We start from the raw sequence: 17,681 nt of genomic DNA, 5'->3' as shown, positions 1-17,681 counted from the left end.
AAATGGTGATTAAACAGCTGTGTAAGTCTGACACACATACACACACATGAAAACTTTGTGTAGTCACATAGAACTTCACCCATGCCCTTTATTCACACATTCACAGGTATGGCTAGTTCAGCTATAAACCCACTTGCACACTAAAACACGTGCAGAGAGGTGTAACAAGTGCAAACAAGTGTCCAGGCGCAAATAGTATGCTTGTTGCCATGCTTACGCATTCAGAATGAAGCAACTTGCACCCTCTGAATGGCAAGTGAAGCTTGTTTTAAGCTAGTTAATGCCAGAGGTACTTCGCTCCAAAATTGGTCTTTTTTAATTGGATACCTTGTAATTGATGTGGCCGTGTCAAGTCATAAATCATCATGAGTGCAGATGTGAGTTTTTAGCCCAGAACGATTATTAGCAGGCAACTTGAGCCATTCAGGACCCACCACCACGTCCGGCGGCAGTGGCTGGAATTTAAAAGACAAGCAAGAAAGGGAACACACAAAGGGACGGGTCGCATGGGGTCAAAGCAATGCTACTGCTTTATGCAAATATGCTGTCACATAAAGTGATTTTATTGGCTGTACGGGAACTAATTTTTCATTCTGACGCAATAAAATTTGATTGTCTCTTGTACCATGAACTCCCATGACCCCCAGACTCATGCCACTGTGTGCATTTTGCAGATACATTTGTTAAAAAACATTTCCTCTTCTTGAATAGAATGTAACCACCTGGACACCTGTACCATGTATGGACAGTATTCTGCACTTCTCTGAGCTTCTGATTTGCTTCTAAATCTGACGCTCTGTGTCTGCACACACAGAAGAGATCTGGCCTTGCATGTCCAACTTAGAACTTTCACGGGCACGTGTGTCCCCATATCTCAAACGACACTGAGATCCAGAAGCAATCAGACCTGCTTTACACAAGTGGCTGTAATACTCAGCTTCATGCACATGTTTTATTTCTGTTAATGGAATACACTCATGCAGTAGATCCGGTGAGCACTATCCTCCACCAAGAGCTGGATAATCAATAGCCGCAGGGGATGCCACTTACAGTTTGCACACATACATACACCCTGTTCCCTTAATAAAGCCATATTAGCATTGATTCCACATGTTACCAGGTCATATTTATCAGGAAAACTGGCACCAGACCCACTTCCTCTGCCTTTTGAGTGGAACCTATTTCCAGCAAGACCAATTTAAGAGCAACAGGAGCCCCCAGAGGGAATGCTAACACTTCTACTGACACTGTGATACCATGTGACTTCTGGATCGGTTATTGAGGCTCTGGCACCACACGTTATTTATACACCTTTCATCTGCACAGGAAAAAGAGACGGCAGAGAAAACAGATATTCTCACTGTTGCACGTGAAACTCTCAGATGTCAAGGTGGCCACTTACTGGAAGTCATGTGGATTATTGTATAGAAAATACTACTAAAGCTGACCTTCTAATAAGCTACTTAAAGTACAAACTGCTGAAGTAGTTGCAGTGTTTCATGTGAGAATATATTTGCAGAAAGACTTTTTCTGGCCTCAATCAGATAGCTCCTTCCATATGAGCTGGGCTCTGCTCCAGGTTTCTTCCTGTTAAAAGGAGTTTTTAAAAAAAAAAAAAAAAAAATTATCACCACCCCCTTTGTGCTTGTTCTGGGGGTTTCAGACCAGGTTCTGTAAAGCATCTTGAGACATTTTTGAGAGTACTGATGCTATCTAAATAAAACTGAATTGAAATGAATGTTAACTGAATAAGGAACTTTGAAACTGGATGAAATGGCCACTGTTGTGGTTGATAAAGGGCACTGTCGAACAGCAGCCTGCGGCAATAAAGCCACTGGCAAGGTAGGCTGACCACAAATGTAACATTTAGTTTGGGAGTGTTAACACATTCAGACCCCCTGTGCACATAATTGAAAGCCTGCATTTTACTGAGTACAGTCCAAATGCTTGCAAGCTTTCTTGTTTTGGGATGCTTTGGGATCGCACCCCCAGAAGTGAACCTGCTACTAGCTTTTGGACGATAACTGCCCAGCCCTGAAATACTTTCTTGGCCTGACTAATCTGCACTAATTAATATGTCTAGAGTCAGCATTTTCATTTTCTAACGATTGATGAGGAAAATGAAAATGCACACATACAGTATTTGCTACATAGAGATGCAGAGGACTAGGTGTATTGCATCACGGTGTTTGCTGCAAAACAACAAGCTCTTTCACTACGATAAACCCTCAGGCAAAACTGAATCCTGCAGTGTCTCGTGGTCTGGATATCCACGCTTTTCTTCTTCTTTCCACTTGGCCTGCTTTGCTCTCAGAGACCGTCAAGCTCTGAAAGTCAATAAACAGTTGAGAGGGCTGAGATGGACGGGAACGGCAATGGGCAACCTTTCTCCATTCTTTATTTTCTTTTCGTATTTTCTCTATGCTGTGGACATATTGCCTTACTTGATTGCATTGTCGCAACCCCCGAGAGAAGCTGGTAACTCTTTGCAGAGAGAGAGAATGAGCTCCCTGGGTCTTGGGGGTATGAAGGGGATGGGTGAAATGTGCTGAGGGAGGCAGAAGCACCGGAAGACTGCAAACACAGAGAGGGGAAAAGAAACAGAGACTTTGACTTTGTGTGTGACCATGAATATTCAAGTGTGTGTAATGTTCGTATGCTTTTATTAGGCATCTGTGTGAAGGCGAGACGCTACACTACCATGTCTTATTTGGTGCCCCTTGACAAAATGCAGAAATGAGCAGATTTCTTACAGTTCGAGACAGGTCACAATGTCCGATCAATCATCTGACTGGATGACTTTGTCTGCTCTATTCTGTAATTACAGCTTCCACATGGCTGCTGCTAAAACATGCAATAGAAACTCCAGTGGAGCTTGTTTCATTGTATATATTAACGTAGCAGCATCTTACATGTTGTGGCTGCCAGCTGTCAGACTGTGACTAAATTAAACGTCTTGGGGACAACATCCAGGCAGAGAAGCTCTCTGTTGGGCTGGGCCAGGGCAGTGCAGCTGCTGTCTAGTAATGGATTGTATTGTGGTGATAGTAGTGGCAAACATTGCAGATTCCACAGCAATACAGGAGACCATACACACCTTGCACTCACACATAACACACATACACAAAAGGGTGTCTGGTCATGCAGCGCTAATGCGGTCCTGCAGGATGCTGTAATCAGTGTTAGAGCTGTGGAGCGTATCAAAACACAGGGGAGTGAAATCTCAATCCCGGGAAGGGAGCTGATGGTGCAGAGAGGTGGAGAGGAGGCGAGAACGGGAGAGAGGTGGCGCTGTGAGAACAAACCACAATGGCAGAGCGTGAGATACAAATGCTACAGCTGGCTGTGGGGCCATGACTGAACAGCAGCAAATCTTTCCTGCTGCACTCCTGGGGCATTGCAGAAGCAGCAAATCATACAGGAAACACTCCTCTTCAGGCTGAAAGAGAAGGGAGGCTAAAACAACAGGGCTATTGGATAACAATAAATATCTGTTCTTTACTGTCTCTGCCTGTTCCCTCTGTTTCAGGTCAATAACAGCGTTTAGTATCAGTGACCTGGGTCCATTATCTCGCTCGGGCCATGGAGTATTTGGCCCTGAGATGTAAAGCATTACTGTCTCCTTCTGTTTCATCTCCAACCACACATTCCTGTGGGACAGTGGGCAGCAGCCGAGACCTTCTTGTGGCCACTGTCTGTGTGTGAAGTGTAGGGTTAGAATGATATGTCAGTTTGCTGACCCTTTGATTGTGGATTTTAAAGTGGATATCAGTGACTCGTGTTGTCTGCCTCTGTTGTGATGCAGTTTAATTGATCAGGTGTTTATGGGAGGATTGACTGGTGGTTTTCATGAGTAACCCAGAGTAGCTCTGAATGATTAAAAATGAATTTTGCAGGAATGCAACTAGATTTCTATATTTGTGATCCAATGCATTAGTTTTAAGAAACATATTTATGCTGATTTCATTACAGCAAACTTGTTTCTTGATGAGGAGACACCCCATGCAACACCCCACTTTTCACCAGGCCAGCTGTCAGTGACTCATTTTTAACATATTCCTTTAAATATAGTCAGTGTCAAGCTGTGTTCCATGGAGGACTATTTGGAATATGGGAGCATATCGCTCAGATCCCGCTCATAGACTGTCATGTTAAGGTTGTTTTTCTGAACTGCAGATGCTGCAATGCAGTGTACAGTGGTTGAATGGTAAACGTTTTAAGTCATTGCACATTATCAACCCCAGTGTCAATTCAATAGGAAAAGATGTAGTTGTCTAAACACTGATGAGCTAAAATATGATCCCTTTTCTTGTTTAATGGTTCTTCGTAAGGCTGCTACAAACTGTTACTGTTACCTCAGGTAATCAGGTGATGAAGTGTGCTTTTCTAAGTATTTAGACTGCTCCAAATTATACCACAGTCTTATTCACTCATTAGTTTTCTGCAAAAGACAAAGTTTACATATGTTTATTAGTTGTATTTATTCAGTAAGTTATGTCTTTACCTTTGAGGTGCCAAAAACTGCAGTTCCTCGATTGGCCACTTGAGGCTGCTTCCAGAAGGGTGACAATTCTTTTAGACCTCCGTAGTAAAATTCCCAACTTTACAGCAAAAATAAACATGTCTACAGCCTTGTGCAAAAAACATTTTTGGTTGCTAATTTCCCTATTGATGTCAAATGTTTTTATAGCTCATCTCTCTTATATTTAGGAAAGCTTACAGTTGTGCATAATTAAGGGTGTGGCCTCTTTGAATGACAGATGACAGGTGGGAGCTGTCACTGGTTGCTAGCTAGCCGCTGGCTTTGTGCTGTTTGCCAGCTCTAGCCTCAACTAATTAGTAACTCCACACAAATAATGAACAAATAATAGCTGAATGTGCTGTTAAACACAAAGGAATGTGTTTGTCACCTTTTTTGGTGAAGGTAATGCTAGCAAGTTGGTTAGCTGCCAATTAGCAGGTAACGGTGCCTGTGCTTAACAAAACTCTGGCTTCCTCCCACCGTCCAAAGACATGCTCATTAGGTTAATTGGTGATTCTAAATTGGCCGTAGGTGTGCGTGTGAGTGTGAATGGTTGTCTGTCTCTGTGTTAGCCCTGCGATGGACTGGCGACCTGTCCAGGGTGTACCCCTGCCTCTCGCCTGATGACGGCTGGGATAGGCTCCAGCAGACCCCCGCGACCCTTAACGGGAATAACCGGGTATAGAAAATGAATGAATGAATGAATGAATATCCTTTGAGCAAGACTCTGGCTGTGTTAACAGAGTTGAAGGTACTACGGTAATACTTTTAAACCACAGACTGTGTATACTGTAATCCTTATACAGTCTATGTTTTAAACAGCTGTCTGTGTATGTTTGGAAAATAGAAGTTTACAGCATAAACTGGCCCACGCATATTGTATTAGTTACATTTTCTATATAAGCGATGCAAGGTGTTTTAATGCACTAAACAGTCGAGAGCTCTGTGAAATTACAATATGATATGTGTAACTTAAAATGATTACACTGCAGCATGGGTGATCAGTCTAGATGAGTCTACGTGTTAGAATAGGTTATATAATGAGCAGGAGTTGGCTATTTCATTCATATGGCAATGTAAACTTTGATGAACCAAAACTTAAATTTGACTTTATTAGTCTTCTTTCTAAAACATGAAATGTCCAACAACTTAATGATTAATTTGGCTGAAAGCATTTTGTTAGTGAACTCTATTATGTTATTTGCTGAACTGTTTCTGTTGTTTTGTCCGTTCATTCCAATGACTACAACATCTCTCAGAATATAACAGTCCAGAGAAAGTGCACTCTCTAAAAGTGTGCCAAACCTCCTGAGTATATGTTTGGTTTAAATGTCGATTGTTGTCACTAACACTTCCAGTACCTAATAAACTATGTCTGCTGTGTGTCACATAAGTGAATATACTGTAGCAGGAGACAGGACTGGACTCCTAACAGGACTTATTGTCTGTGCAGGAACCATCAGAGTCATAACCTCATCACTGATTCCAGAGTACAGAGGACCAAGCAATATATTAGTTTACATTATTGAAGTATTAATTGTTATACATTAAAATACATTATTTCATGAAATTAACAGATATTACATAAGACGTTCTTGTATACAGTGCATGACTTGGTCATTGTTTGATCTGTGTTGACATACCAGTGAAGTTTGCGTTGCTCTGATGCAAAAAGCCAAGAGAACCTTTTACATATCAAGCAACATGACAAAACTATACGGCCAACTTTCACATTTCAGTGCATATAAACCAAAGTGCCCTAAACATAGAATGAGAATGGTTACATTTCGTACCCTTTTTGTGAAAATTTGATTGTAAAAGCTCTTTAAATATATATATATATAAAAGCGTCTTACTATTTTAAAGATTTTTTTTTATAACTAATTTTTAATGTGTTTCTATTGGACACTGTAAATTCATACTCCAGTTTTCTTTATTAGTAGACTGTAAACTTGAACTGAAAACCACATTCAAATACAAAGCTGAATATCTATTGAACAAATACGCACAGCCTGTGTATAATGACCTCTTACTCTGCTACAATGCTTCTATAATGTCATGCTTTTTATGTTTATTGTTGTTTATTGTATGCCTGAAGGACACTGCTGTGCTTGCAATTTTCACAGTGAGAAAGGGGAGAAAGAAGAACAACAAAGAGGAGAAATCTTGGTAAGTAGAAATGAGGAGGTAAGGGGCTATTGTAAATATCAAGGAGGAGGTTGTACATGTAGACAATGCGAGACTCAGCAGTTTAGCAGTCTATCAGAATAACATCATAATGATGGATAACACCTGAACAGGCCATTGCTGCTGTCATGCGTGTTCTGGTTCTCACAAGAAATTAGTGTAACAATATTGATTTGGGTTGCAGCGTTCAATCTGAGTGGAGAACAGGCAGATTCACCATCAGAACACTCTTACACCAAGTCACTCTAGCTGCATAGCTGCTAGTGATCACTGCTACATTGTTTTTGAGTCTTCATGAACACTGACCAGGAAATCTTCTGACACAGACCAAAAGTTTAGTTCTACTCACACAAACTCAACAAACAAGGAGAGTAAAAGCAAGAGTTTCTTCCAGCCTCTCTTCTTGATAGTCTTGGTGATGTTCCCTAGATCTTTTGGAGAATTCAAAAAAGAAAAAGTCAGTGTTTTCAGAAAGTTTAAAGCCATTTGCAATTACACTGCACTAAGCGATAATGACTATGTCAGGGAAAAGTTTCACTTGGCAAAAGGTACAGTAGCATCTCTGCAAGTCCTGGATTCAATGTTGCTTCATTCACAGCTTTAAAAAGTGAGAAGAAAGGGAAAGAGGTGGTTTTGTCATCGATGGTGGCCACAATATACATCCATAAGCAAAATGAGTTTGATGGGGACCAGATTCATGGCAGACATGCAGACATTGTGGTGAGATGCTGGTGAGATAGGAAAAACCAACACAAGCTTTGATTCTTACGGCTGTTGCAATCAACAAGTCTTGGAAAATCTCAATTGCTTCTTTCTGATCAACGGCATGACAGACTTCATGCTATCAGAGTTACGGTAGTCTCCTTGAGATGGGATGGACCCTCGCAAAACTTTGCAATGATGAAGGAGCTTGGTGCCAACCGGGCATCTTGGACACAAGATCTTATTTTCTTCATTCTGAAGATCACACAAAAAGTCTGTGTGCTCTTGGATCCATGTCACATGCTCACACTTCTTCAAAATGTGTTTCTTAGCTGTTGAGGTTCTGGTAAGAGAAGATGAGAGGCAGATGAGGTGACAGTACATTGAGGAGCTCCACAAGCTTCACGAGAAGGAAATCTTGCATCTTGCCAAGAAACTGAATATTATGTATATTCAGTGGTGAAATTCAAAAATTTAGGTCAGTCTTGCTGTCCAGCTCTTCAACAGCAGAGTTGCAGATGCCATTGCAACATTTAGCCTTTGATGTCTTAAACAGATGCAACCTGCTTGAGAAATGTCACAAAGCACCCATCAAGCCTGCAACTAAACACCATGCTATTTTGAAGGAAGTGAAAAAGGCGGGCCATTGCCTTTGTGACATTGCAACCATCCACAATTCAACATCTGTGACTGTGAACATTGCATTCAGGGTGGATGAAGAGTCTGTGAAAGTGCTTGCACTTGAAGATGAGACCCCCTCTGACCTTTCAGACGGCGACAATCTGCCTGAGTACAAGGAAAGTGCCATTTTCACTTGCATGCCTTGTTCACAAGCACTGACCACAGATAACTTGGTGCATCAGTTTCTGACTTTGAAAGACATAGGTGGCCTAAAGAAACAATCACCGGGCTTCCACGGAGAAGAGGAAAAACTGCAGCCATTCTCGCCCAGGTCGTTTCAGATTGTTCTTCCCACAGCTGCACAGCCACATGTTTGACATGTCTTGAAGATGACCATGTCCCTGTTCTAGAGAAGAGGACTTCTGCATGATACAAAACAATCATATAGCAAGGAGGGAGACCGAGAAAATGAATGAAGGTAGGGTAGTCCACAAAAAAATCACAAAATTAATCAATTTCAATCAGTTGGCCATATCTGTGTCACAGCGTGTGCGAGTATATGAGTTTGGAATGTAGGTGTCTGTTTATTTGCGTATATTGCTTTTATTTCAAAGTCATTTTTTTATAAGTATTGACTTTTGTTCCTGTTGCCCACTCAGTATTTTCACCCAGTTCTCCAGTGTTGGGTCCGTCCTATTTTCTTTTATTTTCCGTTTTGTGTTGTGCTCCTTAGTTTCTTGTATGTTTGACTCGTGTTCCCACTCACGGCCTGCACCTTGTTGCGGTGAGTGGGCTTTAAACCAAGACAGGCTTTACTAAATGTTTTCTTCTGCTCTTAAGCACATTCCTTTTTTTTTTTATTTTTTTTTAGGACACTTGGAGAAACCATAACCCTGTTATCTTTGTTATTGCAGATTTTCTAAATGCCAAATGTAACTGTTAATCTATTACTTACATGATGGTAAACAATTTTGTTATTATAGATAAATCTGAATAAATATTCTTTAGATTATTTATATTCAAACGTTTAAAACAGGAGACACATACACCTGGTCATTTCTGTTCTCATGAAACACCATTTGACAGATTGACGCTATGCTTTTACTTTTTCAGGGTGCACAGTTCCACCTAGCATTATGTCTCACTGGCACTCTACTCCATGGGTTCTGCAAGGATTGGTACTTGTAGTGCAAAGCGAATCTGGCTTTTCTGAACTGATAAGGGAGCACAGACTGGACAACAGTTTTAACACCAAGCAAGCTAAAGATAACAACAAAATATCTGAAAACAATGCAAAACTAACTCTAACATTGCTCGGCTGTACACAGCAGTGATGCTTGGCCAGATTTGAAAGACTTTGTTTGTTAACCAAAATGACAAAGTCAGTGTTGACTGTTTTCTTTGGAACTGCTCTCTACTGAAAAAATGTCTCTATGAAAGCTGATGACAGTGTGTCCAAGGAATGACTCTAAAGAGAGCTGCTGTTCACTGAAGCCCATTGTATTTGATAGACATCAGAAATCCAATATCAGCTATCTCAGCCTGACCAAAAGAAACGTTGTGAAAGACTAGACGCCGCTAGAGAGGAGTGAGAGGTGTTTTTGAAGTGTGCACATCAGTGTTTACAGCACACATGCATGTGCCTGAATGTTCCTACAAAGCCTCAGAGAAAAATCTTCCCCATCTATTCTGCAGCAGCATATACCTGCAGAGCGCGGTGGGAGCTCGCTCCTCCACCTTACTACTCTGTGACCTGTTTTTTCTGGTCCACAGCTCAGTCATCACCTGCACCTGCCTCAGCCTCTCATCTCACAGGGCATCAAGGTTTCGCTGACACTGCCATTTGAAATATGGTAATAACGGTATTCTTGGACGGGGCGAGGGTATTTCTGGATTGAGGCTGTTGGTAATGAATTATCTTTGAAATTTAACACCTGTGCCACCTCAAAAGACACACATACGGTGTCCACTGTTTTTCAAAGGTGTCGTCATTTTAAAGATGCAAAGGCCTAGTTAAGAGCATTTAGAACATTACACAACAAATAAAAATACATTTCTGTCTATTTATAGCCACTATATAAAGTATTCTGTGGGACACCTTTTCACCTAGAAAGAATCAGAAACATTTGAGGATTTAAATTAGAGCCAACTAGTGGCATTGACTTTCCTTGAGCTGTATCCATCCATTGAAGCGGTGTTCATATGGTTTTGATTGCTTCATCAGAGGCTTGCACCATTGTTTGCATATAAGTAACTCTGTGGTTATGGGAAATGCGGAATTTGATTTAACATTAAATCAGATTCTGACCAGGAAAGGCTTTTCAGAGTTGAATCATGGCTAGACGGATGGTTTCTGACAACTGTACCGAACACTTTGTGGGAACTGGATCGGTTTTATTGAAAGTACAATCTGCCAGAGCTGAAGTGATCATGACATCTGAAGATCAAGCTTTACTACCTTTCATCACAGGTAGTAAAGTAAAGAATGTAAGACACCAGCAAACATCCTTGCAGATGAAGAGTGCCTTCAGAGGACAAGTAGCATCTCTTAACCGCTTCTGGATGAAACCAAGATTAAGAACTGTGGGAGTATCACAAACTAATTGGTAATTGGTACTGTTATTATATTACATACATTACAACCATCCAAAATTCCATAGTGATGAACCCTGTCAGTGCTACAGATATCCTTTTTTTGGCCGATACCCAACTTTATCAAGACATCAGACTTTTTCCACATTCAGTTTTAACATCTTAACTGTTTTCTCTTTTCTATGCAGATGTGCACACTTTCATTTTGCACATCATGCCAAGTGGTCCATAATCATGGCCGCATCATCACATTACCTGCCTGTGAATTGTTTCAAACCTTCCACCCAAAATCAGTTAAGGTGGTGGTGTTATGTAACTGACCTGAAATCTCTGTCTCAGGGCAGCAGTCCTCCCACCACCTCCATCTCCTGAGCCTCCTACTCTGTGATGCAGACAGAAGCCTGGTCACCGCCTCCACCTACTACTTCCTGTTGTGCGAGCTCAGGAGAGGCTACAGGCCCTTAGAGAAGAGCTGCTAACTGCGATGCATCCAGAGACAGAGTGGGCGGGGGGGAGGTGATGGGAAAGAGAAGGGCAGATGGGTGATTCGAGGGAGCTCAGTATATTTATAAGACATTTTGACAGCGGTATTCACCTCTGCCAAGTGTTGAATGACTGCATGGTGACATTTAGTGAGAATGTTTAGAGGGCTAGAACACTGACAATTCACTTTCACTGTCATCTCTTAAGCATCAGGCAAGACTGTCTGCTGAGAGTTTCCATCAGCATAGCAACCGCAGCTTCAGATTCCATCAAGACAAAATGATGGACTCAAATAAACTCAAATAAACAGGAAAGTTGTACATGTTTTGCGTATTTTGTTCTTAACTAGATAATAATTCTATAGCCAGCACTAAACATGTGTTCGCATGCTCCTTGAATGGCCGTTTCCCAAGCTGGGAATACAATAAATTGGTGTGTTCATGAAAAAAACAACGAGATATGTTATATTTTTTGCTTAAAGCTCAATACATTGACAGTAATTTCCACTTGCTTGATAACAAAGAGCAAGGAAATGGATCGGGGATGCCATGCCTTATGGTTAACTACAAACATACGCCTGTAGATCAAAATGACGTCTGTAATTGCTCATAAATATTTTATGCACTTGTGAGAGAAGGACATGCATCACGCCAGTGGCAAAACGTTACCATTTACCAAAAACATGGCAGGTCACGTACCAAAATCCTTTTTTTTTGTTTCAAATTGGTTGGGTGCTCACATCGATTTTCCCTAAGAGGAACACATTTCTTTCACATTATTTTGGCATCATATGAACGCACCATTCATTTTCACCATGAATGTGGCAATCTGTGTTTGAAGGGAGTTTTTCCTTGCCACCGTTGCCTTCAGGCTTGCTCTGGGGGTTTCAGGCCGGGTTTTTGTAAAGCGTCTTGAGACGATTTGTATTGTTATTGACGCTATATAAATAAAATTGAATTGAATTGAATTCCTCTCTTATTCTGCTAAATTACACAAATCTGATTGATCAGATGAGAACTTTTGGTATAAACCTGCCGCTGGGTGTATATTTCACTTGGCCTTCTCTCCTCTTCTGCTGTCTTCATGGTACAGTTTTCAAAATACTTTTAGTTTGGGAAACTACACTGATCAGTCGTAACATTATGACCACCTTCCTAATATTGTGTAGGTCTCCCTTGTGCCTCCAAAACAGTTGGGACTCATCAGAGAATGGACATGGGCCTTCTGAGGGTGTCCTGTGGTGTCTGGCAACAGAATGTTGTTAGTGGGGGCCTTTGGGTCCTATGGGTTGAGGGGAGGGGCCTCTGTGGATCATCCCACAGATACTTGATCAGTTTGGGATCTAGTGAATTTGGAGGCCAAGTCAACACCTTGTCCTGTTCTTCATGTCTTTTGAGTTAAATGTTTTTTGTGTGTGTGTGTGTCAGGCTGCATCCTGCTGGGGATGGCTGCTGCCATCAAGGAGTGTCATTGCTATGGGGTGGGGGTGTCTGGTCTGGTCTAGGTGGGTGCTACATGTCTAAGTAACATCCACATGAATAATATTATGCCTGATCGGTGTACATGAACCATCTCTAACATCCCATGTGCTGAAATCTGGGACATTTTAACAGATGCAATAAAGCAACCTACTTGCTTTATTGCATCTTGGTTCTTACCGTCATCTTGGTTCTTTCCATAGATGCTTTTACTCTTTCATGGCGTTTTCTTTTAATGAACATTTTAATGACTGTGCTCGCTTTCTTTGAAATGTAGAGTAATTGAAATAAGGTAGAACATAAAACTACCTTAAACTACTCACCTACATATTTTAAGGCATTAGGCATTGTGAATGTACATTATTTTAAACATATTGTCCTTCTAAATCACATAAAGACTTTTTCATATATATAGATATTATTGTTGTTTATTTTTTTTTATTGACAGTAATATGGTACACTGTCCGTTACAGCGATACAATGATGCTATTCCGATGGCCAATAAAAAAATTTAAAAAAAAAACACTCAAGACCTTTGAAAGCATTTATTTTCACTGAAGGTAAAACTGAATTGATGGTATGGTATCTGCCCCTCCTGCCTCTGCCTCCACTCAGTCAGTCTCGCATTGGCCTCTGACATTTTTACAGCAGAGTCTTCATATGATTGTGTAGTACAGCCGGCTTCCTCGCAGCACAGCCAGACATGATTGGTTGTGCAGTGAGAGAGAGAGGTGAGCTGCTTGATGTTCATGTGATGAACTGACGGCGCCGTGGGGGGCTCTGCTGCTGTGTTTTGTAAGGAGGCATGCGGATCTAACACGCTGAGACGACACTGAGGATCATTAACATTAAGAGATTCTGGGAGAGGGAAATAAAAATCTATGATTAGAGGTGTGCATCTTTCTGCTTTTTCTGACTAAAACAATAGAGAGATAAAAAGTATCTACACCATGCAAAGTGCTATGCGGGACTGGAAAGTCAGTACACTAAAATGTTAGCGATGGTGATGCTATGGTGCTCATTGGAAATCACTGGCATTAAGTCAAGAGAAAATGCAAGCTTGCAAACCCTATTAAAACACAGCAAAGTCCACCTACCTACCCCTATCCAGCTCTCTAATTAACCTGCCTCGCACTGGTTCAGTCTGACCATCTAACGAGCAAACTCATTTAGGCTCACATATCTAAATTAGTCAGCAGAGTAGCCACTGATTATAGAAATGTGCACATGGTTATTGGGACACATAGCAACTGTGCAGCATGCTCTCCAGTCCGCAGTTTTGAGGTTGAGCATGGATGCCCTGAGTAAGCATCTCCATTTTTGTGAAAGATTTTCAGCTGAAGCGATTCAGATTCTGGAATAACTAAAGACATTCAGAGAATCCATCAGCTTTTAGATTTCGTGGGACATATTTTCCTATTTCCAGCCGTTGCCACAGCAGCTGAAAGACAATATTTTCCCTGAGAAAGTGTGCAAGATCTTCTGGCAGGAAACTTGACCTGACAGGGTAAGAAATCTCCAGATTTTTAAGAAACCTAAGACTTATTGTAGCGTAAGTATTCTTACCAATAGTCTTGTCTGTCTCTCTGGAAGACAGTGAATAAGCATGTTGGGGTTTTTTTTCCACATGAGGGAGTAGGACAGACCTGGCTGTTTATATGACAGATGTCTGCATTTGTGTATTGGGCCAGTGTTTTCTCACTGGTTTGAAGTGATCAGGGCTTCTTTAAGGGGGAAAAAAGGGATGCTACAATTTTCTACAGTCAAAAGCAAACTTCAGCCTTTGTGTTCTATCATTTGAAAGCGATGACATTGCTTTGCCTGTGTTACCTGATGAAGTTGTCCTTGACAGAGAAATCTGATGAGCCACAAAGTTTGAGCGTTTTTAACTCTTAATAAATAAAAGGACTGAGGATACATTTGATTGTTCTTTTATGAACTTATTGCTGAACTAAGTTAATTTTAAAACATGTTTAGCAAAGAAATGTCTTAGTCCTCCCTAAAGCACCTGGATTTAGTCCCCAAATAGGAGGCGAGTCCACTTAAAGTCAATGTGATCTTGATTCATACCGCATATGAATCTTTGTACCCTTACAAATATGAGCCTGAATCTGAAGTTACTTCTGGTTTGAAAATATCACAGGATATAAAATGTAGGCCAATGATTCTTCCCTGTGAGCAGCAATCTCTCTATGTGGCAACACTGAAATACGTTACAATCCAGAATCTGAGCTTCTCAATAACATTCTTTACTCCGGTATGAAGTAATGCATCTCCACATCCAATAACAGTTTACATAGTGAGGTTATCAGTCAAAACTATCTCTAAAGTGTGACAATATCAACATGCCTGATGGTAGATTAAAATGTTTATGAGGCTCGTTCACCACGCTCCCCTCTGTCAAGAGGGGCCAGCATCCATATGTAAATGTGTCGCACTGTGCTCCCTCTCCCTGCCAGTAAACTTGATTAAAGTTCTGTACCAGGCCTCCTCTGAAGGATTGCTCCAGTTCAATGCAATTTTACATGGCAGCAGATGAACGATCTCACTCACTGCCGGGGCTGCGCAGCTCTGGCAAATTCATCACACTGGCTGAATATAGGCATCCATACCAAAAAGAGGGAGCAGCGAGGTTACCAATGCACTCAATCACGTTGCGGGAAAAGGCGCCTGTCTCGATTTTTCTTCATCACTCTGATGCAAATAAAAGACATCCATCAAGCGCGTGGCGGCCCTCAGCAGATAACTAACTGCTAGCGCTGTCATTACCTTGCAAAGCTCACGCCGTCTGTGGGCTTTTGTAAGAGTCACTGCCGGTTATCCAGCGAGTGACATTAGCATATGAAGCTCTGTTTTCTCCAAAGCATGCGGGACTTTACCAAATGTCAGGTTTCCAATGCTTTACCTCTATTAAAAGTGCTTGTCATCACTATGAAGAAGAGTTCTTTTGGGATTCTTGACGTAAAACTACTGCTCATATGCTGATGGCAGTCAGTTGTAGCCACTAAGATGGCTATGAAATTTTCATCAGTACGGTAGTTCTTAGTGATAGATTTTCTCCAAGAACATCCTCAAAATTAATCAGAACGGGCCCCACAACTGAAGGGGCAGGAAGAGCTGTTCCTCCACGGTCAATTTGGGCTATTTCTGTTACTCCATTCACTTCATCACCTCTGGTGTGCAGCGCTGTCAAAAGCAATTCACCCTCAGTTTAAACGGTCGAGTTCGCCAAGCCAATCAGTCCCAAGTACCTTTTTGTTTAATTTGTCGCTTTTCTGTCAAGCTGCCTTTCCGGCAGTCTGTCGAGCAACTTTTGGAAGTTGTTTAGACCAAGTCTGCCAAACTTTACTGAACCTGATGAGACAGAAATTAAGCAGAACAAAGCTTCATCAGTTTTAATAGTTCTAGTTGGCCTATTCACTGAAGGTGTCATGCTCAGCAATTTTTTGAAAAGTATTTTAGTTATGGACACTGGCATGGGATGGGTCAGAAGCTTTTTCGAAAAAACCTGGACAAAACAAGTATATAGTTCTAAACTATTACACTGACTTCATACGGTTACATCATCTGCTCTCACCCTTAATGTGGTCAATAAAAGGGCCCCAAATACTAATGTATACAGTGCTTATGTTAAACAGAAAATCGCGTTTCAGATTGGCTTACCCAACTTGTTCACTGCTCATCCTTCAACCAACCCGAGGAAGACTGTGATGCACCAGAATAAACTGGTTAGCACTGCTTTGTCTCTTTATTATTAAAGACCACTGACCAACTGAAGCTGGGGATGGAAGTTAAGGTGGAAAGCTTCACACCAGGGCAGTAAGACATTAAACATGTGCATCTTTTAGGGACACACTAATGCCACTTTTGGTCACACCAAGTACAGGTACTTACAGAGGGGTATTTGCCAACATTGAGTATAGATATGATGGCTGGCTTCTGTCATGACTCGGAGTGTTCAACATTCCTATGAACCTGTTTTTCTGTGTTTCCTGTTACCTCTGTCCTGCTCTGTTTGTTGCTCCTGTGTTTCTTGTGTTCCAGAGGTCTCATTCTGGTTTTACTCTGTTTGGATTTTTCTGTCACCCCCGCCGCACCTTTTATTACTCTTTAGTTTTTATTAAACACATTTTGTTCTAATAAGTCCTGCCTCAGCCCGCTGTGTCTTGCATTTGGGTCCCACCTCACCAGAAATCGTGACAGCTTCTAGGTTAGAAAAAACCTGCAATGGGCTTTCTTATGCGTTTTTTTCACATCACACAGCTTACAGTGGGACGCTCAAAAGACGGCAGAATCTCATGAGAATAACATCAGCCATTTTCAGGAACCAATGTCCGGGGTAAGAGCTTCTGGGTAATGACATACTTTTAAAGATTCCTCCTCTTGACAGTTTAGCAGGACATTAATTGTTGTCTTCATTGCTTATCTACTAACATTGCTATTCTTCCACCTACGTGTGCAGCCATACTTTGCCAGTTAGTATCAAGTGCAGTTGCATTGTAGACGTTTTACAAATATTAGCATTAAGTGTTCACATCACTATGTGTTTATTTTATTTCTTTGGTCTTGATTTTTGACTTCAACTTCACTTAAGGTGGCCATAAATGCATGGAATACCCTGAAAATAAGAGTAAAGGAATAATAAAAAAAAAAATCTGCTATATCAGCTTTCTCTTCTTGCCCTTGTGACTCTAGCCGCTGGCTATTTTTTATCCCTTAACATTATTAGTGATTTAACAGAGTGAAACCTTAAAGTTTCTCTGCTCTCCACCTTCCAGGGAAATCTCAGAGGAACCAAACAATGGTTTAGTAAACCTGGTGCCCTGCATTTTTTCGCAGCTATTCCATAATTCCACATCTCGCACAATGGACTTTTAGACATTTTTAGAAGCATGGAATCCATTGTTTTTTCATTACCTCATTTCATTTCCAAGGCTTGGAATATTCCCTCAGATGCAGATTTCATATTTCATCAAAAGCACCCTCTCCAACTATTCCTCAAATACTATTCCAAGTGAAAGTAAAGTAAAATAAGTTTACTACTAAACAAATAAACATATTATATTGAACAACCTTGTCTCTGGCTCTCTTGCTGG

Source organism: Chelon labrosus (genome assembly GCF_963514085.1).
Source record: "Chelon labrosus genome assembly, chromosome: 19".
Taxonomy (NCBI): Eukaryota; Metazoa; Chordata; class Actinopteri; order Mugiliformes; family Mugilidae; genus Chelon; species Chelon labrosus.
This window is presented reverse-complemented; position numbering follows the sequence as displayed.